Raw genomic sequence first — 16477 nt, 5'->3', positions numbered from 1 at the left:
ATGCTATGAAACATTTTTTTAAAAGCAGTTAAAAAGCATCAACTTGGCTCCATTTATGATTTCTGTCATTGTGAAATGTAGAATTCAGTATGTTTCTTGCTACACAACTCTTTCCAACTATAGGAAAACAAAATAGGCAGTAAAAAATAAAATAGGCAATGATTAGGGACATATTTAAGTATTTAATATTTGCTAATTGTGAGATAAAGACACTGCTGATGATGCAGGGCGGATGAGCACCAAACTTGGGGCTTAGCCTGGGAGGATTCTTGACTTCACTCAGGAAACAATTCAAGAGTGAGTCAGTGGTGGAAGAAAGCATGTCCATTGAAGCAGCAGTGCACAGCAGAGTGACTAGTCTTCTTGCAGAGCAGGGCTAACCCATAGGCAGTGTGCCCAAAGTAGCAGTGTATAGGCTGTTGGCCAACAGTATTTATATCCACTTTTAATTGTGTGCAAATTAAGGGATGGGTTATTCAGAATTCTCTAGAAAACGAACGGCAACTTCCAGGTGCTGGCGTGGCATTGTAAACTGTCATGGTGCTGGTGGAACTGTCTTATGCTGATACACATCAGGGAAACTAGAAGTTGCTTTCAGAGCAATTTGCCACTTCTGTCTGATTTCTTCATTTTATCCTGTCAGGACCAAGAAAGAAGTCCTGCTAATCTACCTCATTCTCTCCTCGGAGAATATATACTCCTCGTTAAGTTTAAGGGAGTTGCAAAGGGCAGAGGTCTCTCTTGTGTTACTGTTTCCTGCTGATCTTATGGGCATGGGCCTTGCTTAGTGTTGGAAGAGTAAACATCTCTGGATGCCTGATCTAAGGGGCTCAAAGGCAAGACGTCTTTATTTCCTTGGTCAGAAGATGGGATGAGTTGAAAGTCTTGTGCCAACATCTTCTTTATATGGAAACTTTATAGTCTGGGAGACTCAAACTATACTGAGAGGTTAAACAAGCACGGGACAAAAATTAGCAGTAACAAGTTAGGTATCAAAGGTCCCAGGAAAGGTAAAAGCCAGATAAGACTTGAGAGGGTGCTTTTGATAGTCAACCAGAAAGTTGGGGTCAGTTCCCTGGTTATAGCTATGTAACCAGGTAGCTTGTTTATATATATCCCCACTTGTCCGGAGTAATATACTTACAGCAAGTCTTATTAATAACTGCACAGACTCCACCTTGTTTATCTAGTAAATAGTTGAATGCTAGTCTGTTGTCAAGGACTACATTTGCAAGAGTCTAGGGACTATTGAATTCCCTTTAATGCCTGACCTGTGTTAATGGCCATTGACTATAGGGTTTGAGTCAAGTTTTTTAGGGTTGGTTCATGGTGGATTAAGCCACCCCAGGGAGCTTCTAATCCTACTGTTGCCCTGATTCCCACCAGAATTAATGCTATTACTTATTTCTGGTATTCTTGGGTCTTATGGGGTTGTAAGCTGTGACCCCAGGAGGGATCAAAGTTGAGACCCTGTGGGGTGTGACATCTAAACTGTGCTTCCAAGTAGGGTTTACAGAAATATTTTTCCATTGCTCTAATTAGGATTGTCAAACCACCCTTGTTTTCCACAAAGTTGTGGTACTACCACCTTCCGAGATTAGACAGTTGTTTTTCCCTTGCAAGTTCTGATGTGGGAGGAAGCACCACATATGTTTTTTCAGTTACAAGTAGAATCTGATTTCCTTATCCATGGCCTTGAAAACTTGGTCACTAGGGTTGGATCAGAGCATCATAGGAGTCTTCCATTTTCATGTCATTAACACAGCAATGGGTGCAAAAGATAGTATCATTAGTGCACTGGAGGTCCAGGTACCCAGTCTTCCAGGTCCCAATAACAGGGGCAGGGGAAGTTCAGTAGAATTTATTAAGTGGGGGAGAGTTCCACCTAAGAAGTAGAGGACTGGGTATTTGGGGACCACTATGGAAAATTAGGAGATCTGGGGAGATGGCCATGAGATTTTCTGAATGTGCCAGAAGGTGGAATTCTCTATCTTGGGGATGTTGATGACAAATCTGGCAACCATGATGATGATTTCCTGATATAATTTTTGAAATATTTGCTATAGAATTTTTTCCCACCCACACTGGATTAAATTAATTGGGAGAGCAAAGAGGATTAATAGAGGCAACATGGTGTCTGGTTGGGTCTTAGAGTGGCCTTTACACTCAAAATGGACAAAAGAGGTGTTTCCCAGGAGGAGGCAGTTTACCAAAGGAATGGAAAGGAACTATTAAAATCAGGAAGAAGAGAAAAAATGTGTCTATGCCCACCCATAGCATTTTGTTACCACATTTGGCTGAGTGTTGATTCTTTTAAATAGGTAGAGGAGGTCTTCCAGAGGTGTAGGTTGTGGTGTCCTCCTCCTGTGCCTGTGGGGACTCAAAAGAAACAAACTTAACCCTGGACAGGTGCATTCAGCCAGTGATCCCTCCTCAAAGCCCAACAGCAGCAGGAATACCCAACAACACATGATAGGGGCCTTTCCATCCTAGTTGGAATTCATCCTAGGGGAATCCTTCCTTCCAAGTTTTTAATGGGACTAAGTCTCCTAGTTGAATAGGGAAGCTATTCTTTTCCCTTGCGGGAAAGGGCAATATTTTATTTCCATATTTTTGAAGGGCCTTTAGAACCTGACCTAAATTCCAAAGTGGAGGGCATAGTGAGGCACGTGCAACCCCCTGTTTTCCATCATGTGTTGAATTAGTTTTCCAGGTTTCTTAAGCAAATTAAATGCTTTAGGCCAGATGGGAATGGATGTTGTCAGACATCCACTAGCCCTTAAAACCCTTTTTAAGCAATATAAGAATCAAAAATCAAAAGCCAAAAATATAGGTACCCACTAAGAAAAATCAAAAGTACAGAATCAAGTTATACTGGAGGAAAACATATAGACCTCTAAGATAATATATTTCAGCATCAACTCGTAACAACAGTAAGAACCGGAGGAGAAGAAATTATAGAAACTGTTGAAAAAGCTGAAGGAGAGAGTTATCATCTCAGGCTTTCTCAATACCTTAAGAAAACCTTGTTTTAACATAGAGGATCATTTTTTAGAAAAATTATTATAAACAATTCCCTTTTAATGACAGCCAACTTAATCACATACAAAATTTCTTCATAAATTTCCCTTCACAAACCTTGTCACAACTCCCACAGACCATTTATAACATGCTTAGATTTTCTGACTTGTCTTACACTACCTATTCCTTAAATAAGCAGTCATTTTACTTTAGGACGATAATTTACCATACAGGATCTTTTTTTTCATATACAGTTATTCTCTTTTCTTTATAACCTTTCTTACCATAAATATATCTTCACATCTATAACTTTCTTCACATTTCTCTCCCCTTCTTAACTGGTTCCTTCCTACTTGGTTTCATAACTAACCTTTTCAAGTTCGTAACTTGAATCAACCTTTAAGTAACTTCTAAATTAGACATAATTAATTTTTTCTAAATAAGAATATATCTTAATTCGGTATTTGTTTTTTTTTACCTGCCACATGAAGAGTTACCCAGGACTCTTCTGTGGAGATGGTAAGGTGTTAAGTGGGAGTCCTGCTGGAGCACAGGCCCTCTTAGTCTTGGGCTTGATTGGCCTAGGCCCCCTTTGAAGCTTGTAACAGTCCCTTTTCTAATGGCCTTCTTGCTTACGGAAGACACACTGATTCCGGCCCATGGACCAGTGAGTCAGGGGCTCTCATCTGGACATCTGAGACATCAATCTTGTGACATTTCCTTGGGATGGGTAATCCTGAGTTGCTGGAGGGACTTAAGGCTGCCACTAAAAATTGTGCTTTTGGGCTATTTCCTGTGGTTCCCTCCACCTCTTTTGCCCTGTACCTAGTGTTATAAATTCTAAAGACCATGTTTAATGGTTGACTCATAGAGGTTTGAGCTCTCATTTCTGCCTTTTGTAGCTTCCTCCTAATGTCAATGATAAACTGAATGATACAGTGCATACCCGGGAGAGCTTGCCCTTCCAGGGAGTCTGGGTTTGCATTAGTATATTTTCTGAGTATCTTAATCAAATGGTCCTGAAACAGAGTGGAATTTTTGTTCTTCTCCTGAGATACTTCTCTAACCTTGTTATAATCAGCTGGTTTAAACATACATTTTAAAATATATTTTATTAAACAAGTCACTATGTGATATCTGTGTTTGAAATCTTGGGATCCCTTCTGATAATCCCATAGAGGGTCTAGGACCATGAAAGCCTGTAAATAAGAAACTTTTTCCCATGTTTCTTCTTTTTCACAAAGCACATCTAATTATAAAGTAGTATGATACTACTAAGCTGGGATCACAGCTTCACCCATATGATAAATGGCATGACCCTGGTTAGGAGCAGCCATTCTGTCAGCATTTTTATGGGCACTACCCATAATCCTTTGTTTCTTTTTTACACTACAGCAAGTTGACAAAAATATTTGCAAGTCATGCCAAGTTAAGTCAAAGGACATGATCAACTTAACAAACTCCTCTATAAAATTCCCTGGATCCTCTGAAAACTGGTCAATTTTTTTCTTGCTAAAAGCTAAATCAGACATAGCAAAAGTTACATATACTCTGATTGTCCCCTCATCTCTGTCACCTACCTCACACAATGAACATAGGTTCTATTCTGGGGGCTATTTAGCGCCCCACTCCTGGTAGTACTGGTTGTGCTTACTTCCTTGGGCAGCAAGAGGAAGGGGCTAGTTGGATAAGGGGGAGGGGTGCCTGATGACCTTAGGGTGGAATCCTCTGCTAGAGAACTGGTGGAATCTCACCTCAGAATTGGAATACTAAGGAGGCTATGAGGAGGGCATGGGTCTTCTAGGGGTAGTAGCTAGGAGGGGATCACCAAAGATATCAGGCATGGCTTCTTGGTGCCTGGGAAAACCATGAGTCAGACACATTCTACAATTATCCTTTAAGTCAGGATCATAGTAGAGGACCGTGAAAGCCTATAAATAAGAAACTTTTTCCCATTTTTGTTCTTTTTTACAAAGCACATCTAATTGTAAAGTAGTATGATAGTATAAAGAGACATTTTTTTCTTTTTAAGCATTCTACTTTAAATTCTCTCCAATTGCCTAAAAGACACCATAGTGGTGAGTTTTTCACCTCCTGGTGATGGGTAAGTGTCCCCTCTGTGTCCCCTTGGGTATTGGGTGAACCGGGAAACGAATCTTCTGGCTAAGTGGTCAATTCAGAGTCCCTGCCATTTGGGTGCCTTGGACAGAAGCACAACTGACCAACTATATACTTGTCCCCCATTCTCTCAGTCCTTTCTCCCCTAATGTCATTGTTTTTTCCAACAACAATTTTATCTTTCACCATGAAATACATGTTTTGTTTGCAGATTTTGCTTTGGCTCCCTGCTAACTGTATTTGTGCAATTTTTTAAGGCCGGGCACTTGGTTGTGAGAGGTCCCCCACTGTTGACTCTGGGATGTTAGTCACATTGTTCTCTGACCCCAACTTGGCTATTGGGGTTCACTGTTGCCTGTCCCCCAGATACTCCAGAATTTTCGGCATTTGGTATGGGAACTCTCCTTGGACAATACTCAGGTCCTCTGAGTCCTTTGGCATTTGATACTGTTGACCACTCCCTGCGTATTCCAGGGTTTTTGGCACTGGCATTCCCTCTAGGATTGTGGGTTAGAGTCTCATCCTAGGGGATTCTTGGTCTTGGCCTCTTCTTGTTTTCTACCCTAAATTTATAATTTTCCATAACAGCATATTCTTTTCTTATTGTCAGTGTATTTACACTTTTTCTTCTATTCTTTGCATACATAAAAATACATCTTTTGTCATACTGTGTTCACTGGCAAATGCAGTCATCTATGGCCCACTCATTACTTATAATCCAATTTCAGGATGCTTTGCTACAGGAGGTGGGAATTTGCAGGGGAAAATAAGGGAACTCTTGCTAAACTGAGAGAAGCTTCTGAGTCTGATAGAGGTTCTTCTTACACATGGGTACAGTAGAAAGCATCCTGAAAGATGCTGGCTCTGAAATAAGTCTTTGGCTAGTGTTCCAGCGGTGCTGTGTTAGCAGCTCTTTAGTGTTACAGACTCTGTGTTACATTGCTGCAGCTTCTGTTGCTGATTTCACCTTGCTGCTTCACCAGCACCTCGTGTTGTCTTCTTGAGCTGCACATTTGGACACTAGATGATGCAGGGCAGACCAGCCCCCAAACAGAGGCTTAGCCCTGGAGGGTTCTTGGCTTCACTCAGAAAGGAATTCGAAAGCGAGCTGGTAGTGAAGTATGCAGGTTTATTGAAGTGACAGTGTACAGCAGAATGACTGCTCCTTGTGGAGCAGGGCTAACCCACAGGCAGTACACCCAGAGTAGTGGCATTGGCTGGCAGTATTTATACCCACTTTTAATTACATACAAATAAAAGGGTGAGTTATTCAGAAATCTCTAGAAAAGTGGTGATAACATACAGATGTTGACATTTCATTTGTAAACTGTCATTGCACTGATGGGAATGTCTTATGCTGATGAACAGCAAGGGCAACTACCTGTTGCCTTCAGCACCATTTGCTGGCTCTGGCCAGTTTCTTCATTTCATCCTGTTGGGACTGGGAAAGAAGTCCTGCTACTCTCCTGCCTCATTATGAGAATAATTAGAGGAGGGCTGAATATGTGTGCTGTGGAATTTTCCGAGAGGGCATTTTAGAGGTGATACGGCTTGAGCTGGGCTATGACAGATGGGGAGAATTTGGGTGGCTGAGCAGTAAATAGAAAACTTTGTGGGATTACCCAACAGCATGAACCATAGAGGCGGTACTTTAGCAGGTAATGCCAGGGAGATTGATAGTGCAAGAAGGAGACATTAGTGACTTGAACAGAGGATTTGTCCTGGAAAGTTATTAGATGTGAGAAACAGGTACAGCTTTAAACCTAGTTGATGGACAGTTGCATGCTCTTGAGCTGGAAGTGCCATTATAATAATATTATCTTCTGAGGAATTAACTTGAGCTGGGATTAGAGGCAAGATGATTGGCTAGGAGAGAGTTTTGGGCGTTATGCACTAGATGAAGTCGGCTGAATGGGAGTGGTAATGGGGGAGTCAATGAAGAAATACAGTCTAAGTAATTAAGCTATATTTCACCGATACTTATTTCTTATTTACAAATATAGTACAACAATTAACTCATTCCAGAGACAGTAATTAGCAATCAGGTTAAATTACTTTGATTACCTCTTTTACATTTAATTAACAGCATTTTAAGAAAACTGCTTTCTAAGATATTTTATAGTCTATATCATTTCTGTTTTGCTTTTCCTTTATTCTTTCCCTCTCCCTTTCCCTACTTCAGCCCATTTTCTCTGTCCCACTCTTTCCTACTTTCCCTTTTAAAAGGACAAAATTTTAGGGTATATTTTACTAAACTGAAATGAATCAAAATAATCATGATTTCATGGAAGTATTCTGTAAACATAATTTAAAAGTCACATAGGCTGGCCAGGTGCTGTGGCTCACACCTGTAATCCCAGCACTTTGGGAGGCCGAGGTGGGTGGATCACTTGAGGCCAGGAGTTTGAGGCCAGCCTGGCCAACATGGCGAAACCCTGTCTCTACTAAAGATATAAAAATGCACTGAGTGTGGTGATGTATGCCTGTAATTCCAGCTACTCAGGAAGCTGAGGCAGGAGAATCACTTGAGCCCGGGAGGCAGAGGTTGCAGTGAGCTGAGATCATGCCAAAGCACTACAGCCTGGGTGACAAGAGTGAGATTCTGTCTCCAAAAAAAAAAAAAAAAAAAAAGGCTTAAAATGAAACAAAACAAAAAAAACACCAACAACCCCTCCAATACTTCTCTCACTCTTCCCATCCCAATCCAGTCCTGATTCTAAGAGGCAACCATTTCCAACTGTTCCAGGTTTTTCTTTTGATAGTTCTATGCTTATAAAGTTATTTCTTGATTTTTAAATGGTTTGTATTACCCACTGACTTCTTGTTTTATTGGTTGAGAATTTGTTTTTCTAGATCTGACATTCAGCAATATCAAATATTTTTCCTTCATTTTAATTACAAGGTTGTATCACATGTGTTTGTTAAATTAGTAGTTTTTACATTTATAACAACTATGTGAATATTGTTTGAACCAAACCATATATTATGATTTTTTTTCTTTCTCATACATTAAAAAAGTCCTCAAATTCTTTCCTTTTTTTGTTCAGTTTTTAGCGCATCTTTCACTATTTGTTCCCAAATGCTCCATTACAAATGTCCTAAATGGCTATCAATAATCTTTTAATTTTCTTTTCTTTCTTTCTTTTTTTTTTTTTTTTTTTTTTTTTTTTTAGACAGAGTCTCACTCTGTTGCCAGGCTGGAGTGCAGTGGTGCAATCTTGTCTCACTCACTGCAACCTCCGTCTCCAGGATTCAAGAGATTCTCCTGCTTCAGCCTCCCGGGTAGCTGCGATTACAGGCATGCGTCACTACGCCCAGCTAATTTTTGTATTTTTAGTAGAGACAGAGTTTCATTGCGTTGGCCAGGATGGTCTTGATCTCCTGACCTTCTCATCTGCCCGCCTCAGCCTCTGAAAGTGCTGGGATTACAGGCGTGAGCTACTGCACCTGGCCTTTATTTTTATTTATTTATTTATTTGAGACAGAGTCTAGCTCTGTTGCCCAGGCTGAAGTGCAGTGGTATGAACATGGCCCACTGTAGCCTTGACCTCCTAGGCTCAAGTGATCTTCTCACCTCAGCCTCCCATGTTTCCAGGACCACAGGCATGTATCACCATGCTTGACTAATTTTTTCAAAACTTTTTGTAGAGACAAGGTCTCGCCATGTTGTCCAGGCTGGTCTTGAAATCCTGGGCTCAAATGATCCTCCTGCTGTGGCCTCCTAAATGTGGGGATTACAGGCACGAGCCACTGTGCCTGGCCTCAATAATTTTTTTAAATGGTCAAATTCATAAAATAACCCTTTAGTTACCTTAAACTTTTTTGTTTTTGTTTTGGGCCTGATAATGTTCCTGTTATATCCCTTTATTCTCCTGCATCAATTTTAACTGTCATTTCTAGGCCAGGTAACTGTCATCCTGGAACTTTTCTTTTACGCTTTTATGTATTAGGATTCTGTGTTACCTGCATCCAGTACCTTCCTAGGAAAGGGTGCCTGGGAAAGTTTTTTGACTTCTTACATGCCTGAAATGTCTTTATTCTGCTCACCCGTGTGATTGATCGTTTGATTTAACATAGGCAGCTGCTTCCCAGAACTTCAAAGCCTTTGTTATCTTGTGATATTTCTTTTGATAAATCAGAGTCCATGCGGATGGTTGGTGCTTCTTTACTCAGATAATGTTATGATCACTTTGCTGGATATCTATATGCCTTTTCAAACTGGACTTTCAACTTCGTATTTTTGTTTTGTTTTGTTTTTATTGTTACTATTGTCATATTCCTTCCTGTGATTTCTATCTTCATTTCTGAAACTTCTATCAGAAAAATGCTAGCCATCCTGCATTGATTCTCTGATATTCTCTGTATATCTTGTGATTTCCCATTTCCTTTTGTTTCTGATGAGTTCCTTAGTTTTATTTTTTATTATTTTTTTCATAATTTTAGAAACTATTTATTCTGCGATTATTCCTATTGTATGTTATTCTGTTTTTGTTTTATTAATTATATAAATTATATATTAATTTCTATTTTGTTGAAATCTTTCTCACTGTCTGCATTGTCTCTGTTTCTTCCTGTTTTCCTTTTTTTCTGCTTGTTTGCTTTGGTCTTATTCATGTTGAGGCATTTCTCATGTATTTGATAATTGTTAAATACTAATTTTAAGAATGAAACACTAAGAGTTGATAACTATATGCTACTTCTTAGGTAGGATTTGTTTTTTGGTGAGTTTCACTATGAAATGATGAGGAGAAGGCCTTTCCATTTTTACTTATCTGATGATACTTTCTCAGCGGGTAGAAGAAACTAATTGAACAGAAGAAACTATTCTGGGACAGGAAGAGAATGAAATTCCCACAAGTCAGTATGTACACTTTACCTAATTCCCTTGTTTTAACTTTGCACTTGGTATTCGCAAGTTTGAGATACTCTGGTTCAGTCTTTCTAGGACGTGTACCTTTGCCTTTTTGTTTGGAAGAGGTGAGAAGAGGGACCAGTCTTCTGGTTCTGCAGTCAGAGGAGGAGACCTTATTTGAACATTCAAGGAGTCCTATTCTTAACCGCTGCAGTTTTCTCCTGATTTTCATAATACCTGGTAATGCCACTTGCTGAACCCCTGAGGGGTTCTGTGGTGCAAACTGACATTCCTTATTGATGACTTCCTCTGCAGACTCTTATGTTGTACCTTGTGCTCTGCTAATTCAGTTACACTTCTTCTACCCTTTTTCTGTCTTGTGACAGGTGTTTTTTGTTGTTTGTTTTTATTTTTGTTTTGTTTTGTAGACAGAGTTTTTCTGTGTTGTTCTTGATTGAGTGCAGTGGAGTGATCTTGGCTTACTACAGCCTCGACCTCCTAGGCTCAAGCAATCCTCCTGCCTCAGCCTCTGGGGTAGCTGAGACTACAGGTGTGTGCCACCACACCTGGCAAATTTTTAAATTTTTTCTAGAGATGGGGTTTCACTATGTTGGCCAGGCTGGTTTACAGGTATGTAAATCTCTTTAATATTGTATCTTCTTTCCTGTTCTCTTTGCCTTCATGTGTAGTACTTTTTTTGAAATTTCCCAATTCTTATTTTAGTTGGATTTGGGGATGGAGAAGAGGTAAAGATGTATTTAACCAGAAATTAACTCTTTATTTTCAAAGAGAAGAGTAAGGCATTATATTATTCATTAGATTGATTAGTTTTTGTTGGTTCACAAACTTAATTTTATAATGTGAGACTCGAAAGTGTGTATTTTTTTTCTATAAGTTTTCTCTAGATCATGTTGGCCCAATTCGAATAGCAGTAACATAATCATGAAATGATAGTAAGCATAAGTGAGTACCAACAATGTGGCACTCACTGTCACATAAGTTGCCTTGCATATGCACTCTGATTAGCAGCAGTGACAAGTACATTTTTAAAGGGAATGAAGAGGCAGTTTCTGGGTTGATTACCAATAATTTACTTAAAATCATAAAAAGTATTGATTGCTTATACATTGTTAAGCTCTAGGATGTGGATTATAGTGTCCTGAGTGGGAATAGTAGGTTAATTTATAGGTACTTGTGGCAATAGCAAGAAGTTTCAAGAGATGAAGGTGGTGAGCAGGACATGATCACTCTCTCATTTCAATGCCTCCTCGGGCCTAATAATTTAAAAGGATTCACATTCTACAGATAAAAGTTCTTTTCCTTTCTCAGTATTCTGTTTTATTCCTTAGGTCCATATGACCAAATCCTACATTCTTCCTAAGATATCATTTTTCTGTATATTTTTTTTTATCTTCATTTTATACTCCTAGAGCAATAGTTCTGAGTCAAGTGACGTTGGGACATAGTTTGGTGAGAATAGTTATAGCTCTTTAAACTTCAGATTAAATAAAAGTTAACATAATTGTGAGCATATTTTGACACATTCTCTGAAGCCTTTCAACTTATGGAATTTCACAAAATGTTGAATAGTAAATTACAAAAGAATTAAAATGCTTCACGAATTTGTACCTCACTGATGTCATCATATTCTTGCAGCATAAAGCTGGAGGTGAAAAGGAACCACCTTTATAAATTACCGAATGAAATGTAAATATGTGCAATCTTTTTGGAAAGCAATTTGGAATATGTATCAACAGCTTTTAAAAAGTGCCTACCTTCTGATCTAGACATCTAATTTTAGAGTTCTCTCCAAAAAAGGAAACCAGAGATGTTAAAACCACATTTAGTTCATTATGAACTGTGTAAACATAAAATTGGAAGCAACCTAAATTCATACAGTGGGAGAACTTTAAGTAAATTTTGGTGAAACTGTATAATAGAGTATTATATAGCTCTTGAAAACTATGTTTTTAAAGGGTACATAATACACCATATGGAATTTCTGATGTGTTAAGTGAAAAAACAGAATGCAGAATTGTACTCATAGTACAGTATAAAGTGGGTTCAAATTAATGTACATATGCACAGAAAAAAACTAGAAGAAAATAAACCACGCTGCAGATAGTTTTGTCTCTGCATTATTGAATTATAGACAATTTAAATGTTCTCACGAATTCTTACCTACAATTTCTAGATTTTCTAAAGTATGTATTACTTTAAAAATACAAAAAGCATATAGTCTTTAAAAACACTTAGAAAAACAGAAAAAAAAAATCTTATCAGTTTGCTGGTGACAGTAAGTCAGGCTAAATGTTGTTTGGTTCTTCCCTACCTTCATATCATCATCTGGGAATGGTGCTAATAGGATAGAATTGCTCTTTTACTGCACTGGATTGTTATTAACAATTTTCTGATTTGGGAAAAGGCACTGACTCCTATCATTTGTATTGCCTCCTTTCTTCAGTTACCTGAGTCGACTCTCCCATCTTCTATATCTTAAACACAACTATTGAACTGTCATATGATTAGTTGCTAATATATATTTTATTACTATTTTTTGAGACAAGGTCTTACTCTGTTGCCCACCCTAGAGTGCAGTGACACAATCACAGCTCGCTGCAGCCCCAATCTCTCTGGGCTCAGGTGATCCTTCCACCTCAGCCTCCCGAGTAGCTGGAACTACAGTCGTGCAGCACCATGCCCAGCTAATTTTTGTATTTTTTGTAGAGACCGGGTATCAACATGTTGCCCAGGCTGGCCTCCAATGTCTGGGCTCAAATGTTTCACCCGCTTTAGCCTCCCAAAGTGCTGGGATTACAGGTGTGAGCCACCACGTCTGGCTTGCTAATGCATGTTTTAAACTTGTGTATTTTTATTTACAATGCAACTTTAAAGAAATTGGAGCTGTTTTCTGACACGTTTTTAAAACATTTGTTAAAGGTTTCCTAGTACTACAGAGCAGATCTAACATATATAAGAGCTGGAGAACTGAGATGGAGTTGTTATATGTGAAATCACTTAGAAAAGAAAATCAAATGCGAATAGTTTAGCAGGATGACCGAGCCATGTAGACTCCTTGGCCTATGGCAAAGTTCTATGCCAATGATTTTATTTGGAGTCTGGGAACTGATAGCTTGATATAAAATCACCTGCTGTCAATTAAATATACAAATCTATCTTTTTAATAAATAGAATGAACCTTTCTTGTTTGTTTATTCAATAATTGTAACTTGCTATGTCAGATACTAAATTAACATCCTTAAGGAGGTCACAATCTAGGAGGAACATGGGCAAACAGTTCCTTATTTTATGGCATACGCTAACTCTGAAAGTTCAGCAATGATGTTTTAAAATGTTATTTTTTATGAAGTAAAGGAAAAGCAATTTTAGGTAATCATTGGCTTTTATAAACTGAAATGTCATTGACAGCCGGGATTAGAGTAAAAGTATCCCCAAACTGGAGGAATCCCCTCCCCATCCACATCATATAGCATCTCTCTCAGGACCCCCTCTTACTGCAAAACCTAGCCTCTATTCCAACAGTTCTGGGGATGGGCAGCATTTATTCCATAAAAGTGCTTTTTTTTTTTTTTTTTTCCCCAGTGTCTCTTTCAAAGAAAAAAAATACTTTCTTTTGGTCTAAATTGTGAAAATACCCAAAACATTTGATAGAAATTGAACTCTGTCAACAGTGTTATTTATACTAAGATCAGGACAATTTCTTGACATCATATTATTTTATTACTAAGTTTGGCTTTTGTTTTACAAATGTAATGTTCATATTTGAATTTTCAGATTGGTTAAATGTTAATTAAAAGCAATCCAGTTGTTAATTTTTAGTAGTGCCTTTTCTCTGTATGCCTTTATTTTATTTTACATTAGTAATTCAAGTTTACCCATCAAAATGAAGATTTTTTCCAAAATTTTAAAAAAAATATGGTTTCATAGTGACAAATGTTATATATGAGAAAAGTTAGAGGTGTGTAACTGGGTTTTATGAATAAAAAAATGGGGAAAAATCATCCTGATTACCTGTAATTAATATTGGTATTGTGTCTAGACTATTTTTAAGTAAACAGACATTTTTTATGTAATTTAATTACTAATTACAGTGATTTTAAACACCTGAGCTTCCTTTTCACTATCTGTAAAACTCTTTAGAAAATAAAAATTGGCCGGGGGCAGTGACTTATGCCTGTAATCCCAGCACTTTGGGAGGCTGAGGCTGTCAGATCACCTGAGGTCAGGAGTTCAAACCAGCCTGGCTAACATGGTGAAACCCCATCTCTGCTAAAAATACAAAAATTAGCCGGGCGTGGTGGGAGATGCCTGTAATACTGGCTACTTGGGAGGCTGAGGTAGGAGAATTGCTTGAACCCAAGATGAATCTCAGCTACACCAAATTCTTCTAGAATATAAATTATATAAGCAGCACTGCCAGTTTTGAGAGTATAATTTTAATAATAGAATATTTTCAAATGAATATTTAAAAACATATACATTTTTAAGTTCAAAGTGCAGATAATTTGGTCAAATTAAATGATAAATCTCTGTAAGGTAGGGCAATGGATACTATCTTAGCTTGTTTTCTGTTGTTTGTAACAGAGTACCTGAAACTGGGTAATTTTTAAAGAGAAGGAATTTATTTCTTAAAGTTGTGGAGGCTGAGAAGACCACAGTTAAGGGGCTGCTTCTGGTGACAGTCCTGAGCCTGTGCAGGGCATTCCATGAGGAGACATGCTAGCCCAGGTCTCTCTTTCTCTTCTTATAAAGCCAGCAGGTGCACTCCTATGATAACCCATTAATCCATGAATTTATGAATGGATTAATCCATTCTTAAGGGTGCAGCCCTGATGACCCAATCACCTCTTAAAGGCACCATGTCTCAGTACGCCATACTGGGGATTAAATTTCAACTCTTAAAGGCACCGTGTCTCAGTACGCCATACTGGGGATAAAATTTCAACTCTCAAAGGCACCGTGTCTCAGTACGCCATACTGGGGATTAAATTTCAACATGAGTTTTGGAGGGGAGAAATATTCAAACCATAGCAAATACTATGTTCCTGAATATTCAAGAGATGGCACTATGCTGATTTTTTTTCTGTAGTCAGTGTGCAAACATTAAGCATCCAGGAGCAAAGCCTTGATCACTCTATTAAAAATGAAATTATAAAACATATTGACTGTTTTTGATATGATTATTATAAAATTTTAGAAGACTGCAGCAATTAAACAGCAATGTTAAAATAGTGCTTAAGGCCAGAGGCAAAGATTATATTTGGCACAGCTTCAATAATGAAATATAGTGCATTAAAAATACAGCTATTTCTAGTTTTGCCACTCTTCCCAATAGATTAAAGAATCTTATGTTTGATCGAATTGAATTGATTACTATCATGTTTGTTAATTTTACAGTTGTGGAAGGGTGCTTTTAACTTTAATATTTTACATTTAACCCAGACGACGTTACATTTTCGTCCACTGAAAAGAGGAGAACCAAATAAGTGTCGTCACTGCTGTAGGGTATAGCTTTCTTTTCTTAATTGTAGCTCCTGGTATGCTGAAAAGTTGTCACATACTTAGGTTCCTCCTGGACCAAAATCCTATTTGTGACTCTATTTTTCCATCTGATCTCTCAAGGCTTCGAATCTGTCCCCAGATTTCGTTTACATTGTCAAAGCTATATATATGTATATATGTGATGTTTTCAGGTGGTCTGATTCCGCAGCATAGTTAAAAGAGATGATTAAATTAAAGCCACAGACTTGTTTTCTTTTGGCTAAAATATTTCACCTTTGTTAGATAAGCAATTTTTTCCTTTTTTGTTTTTTAGGAGGCCGAGGGAAGAAAAGGATAATTTAAATGAAATTTAGTTTCCATAAAGAAAACGATTAAAAACAAGGTAAGTTTTTATCTTAGATATTTTATCCAGGATAAAGGCAGAGATTCAACCAAGTTTTTAATTATAATTAGGTATAGGAAATTAAAGTTTAAAGTATGCTTACAATATGTCCAATTGAGTATTCTGTTTCAAAAGGAAATTTTATTGAGTTGTTTGTCTTTTGGGGGCAGTTGTTTACTTATTTTCCTTTTAAAATAAGCAATTAATCTAATAACTTTATAGCATTTTAAATAATCATAAAATGTATGTGATAAAGTGACTGCTATATGTTCTGTATATTTTTATCTATTAACTATGGATTGTTTCTAAAAACATGCCTTGAGTAATAAAGGATTCTATAGTGTATATGCATTTTAAACATAATATGCTTTGTTTTTGAAGAGATAGCAATCTAAATTTTTTCAATCTGCTCTTGTGTTTAAATGCAAATAAGTTCATTCAGTTTTCTATTGGTGCTGTATTTGATACTACCAACTTTTTATTTACTAATGTAGGACATAAAAGGCACCCCCTATAAAAACATCCTGCAAACTACTCTATGGTTAGTGTATGGCTAATATATTACCAGATATTGTGGACTT

At 37.7% G+C, this 16477-nt stretch overlaps 1 protein-coding gene across 8 annotated transcripts in view; it reads left to right on the top strand.

The window, feature by feature from the left end:
• Nucleotides 1–16477, top strand: part of NAALADL2 (N-acetylated alpha-linked acidic dipeptidase like 2) — a 1420296-nt gene that overhangs the window by 114576 nt on the left and 1289243 nt on the right. For all 8 annotated transcript variants that reach the window (XM_021933744.2, XM_021933739.2, XM_021933741.2 and 5 more), the window contains one exon: nt 15828–15896. The gene's annotated coding sequence lies outside the window, so the exon portion shown is untranslated. The remainder of the gene's footprint in view (nt 1–15827; nt 15897–16477) is intronic.

The sequence above is a fragment of the Papio anubis genome, chromosome 2 (genome assembly GCF_008728515.1).
Source record: "Papio anubis isolate 15944 chromosome 2, Panubis1.0, whole genome shotgun sequence".
Taxonomy (NCBI): domain Eukaryota; kingdom Metazoa; phylum Chordata; class Mammalia; order Primates; family Cercopithecidae; genus Papio; species Papio anubis.
This window is presented reverse-complemented; position numbering and strand designations above follow the sequence as displayed.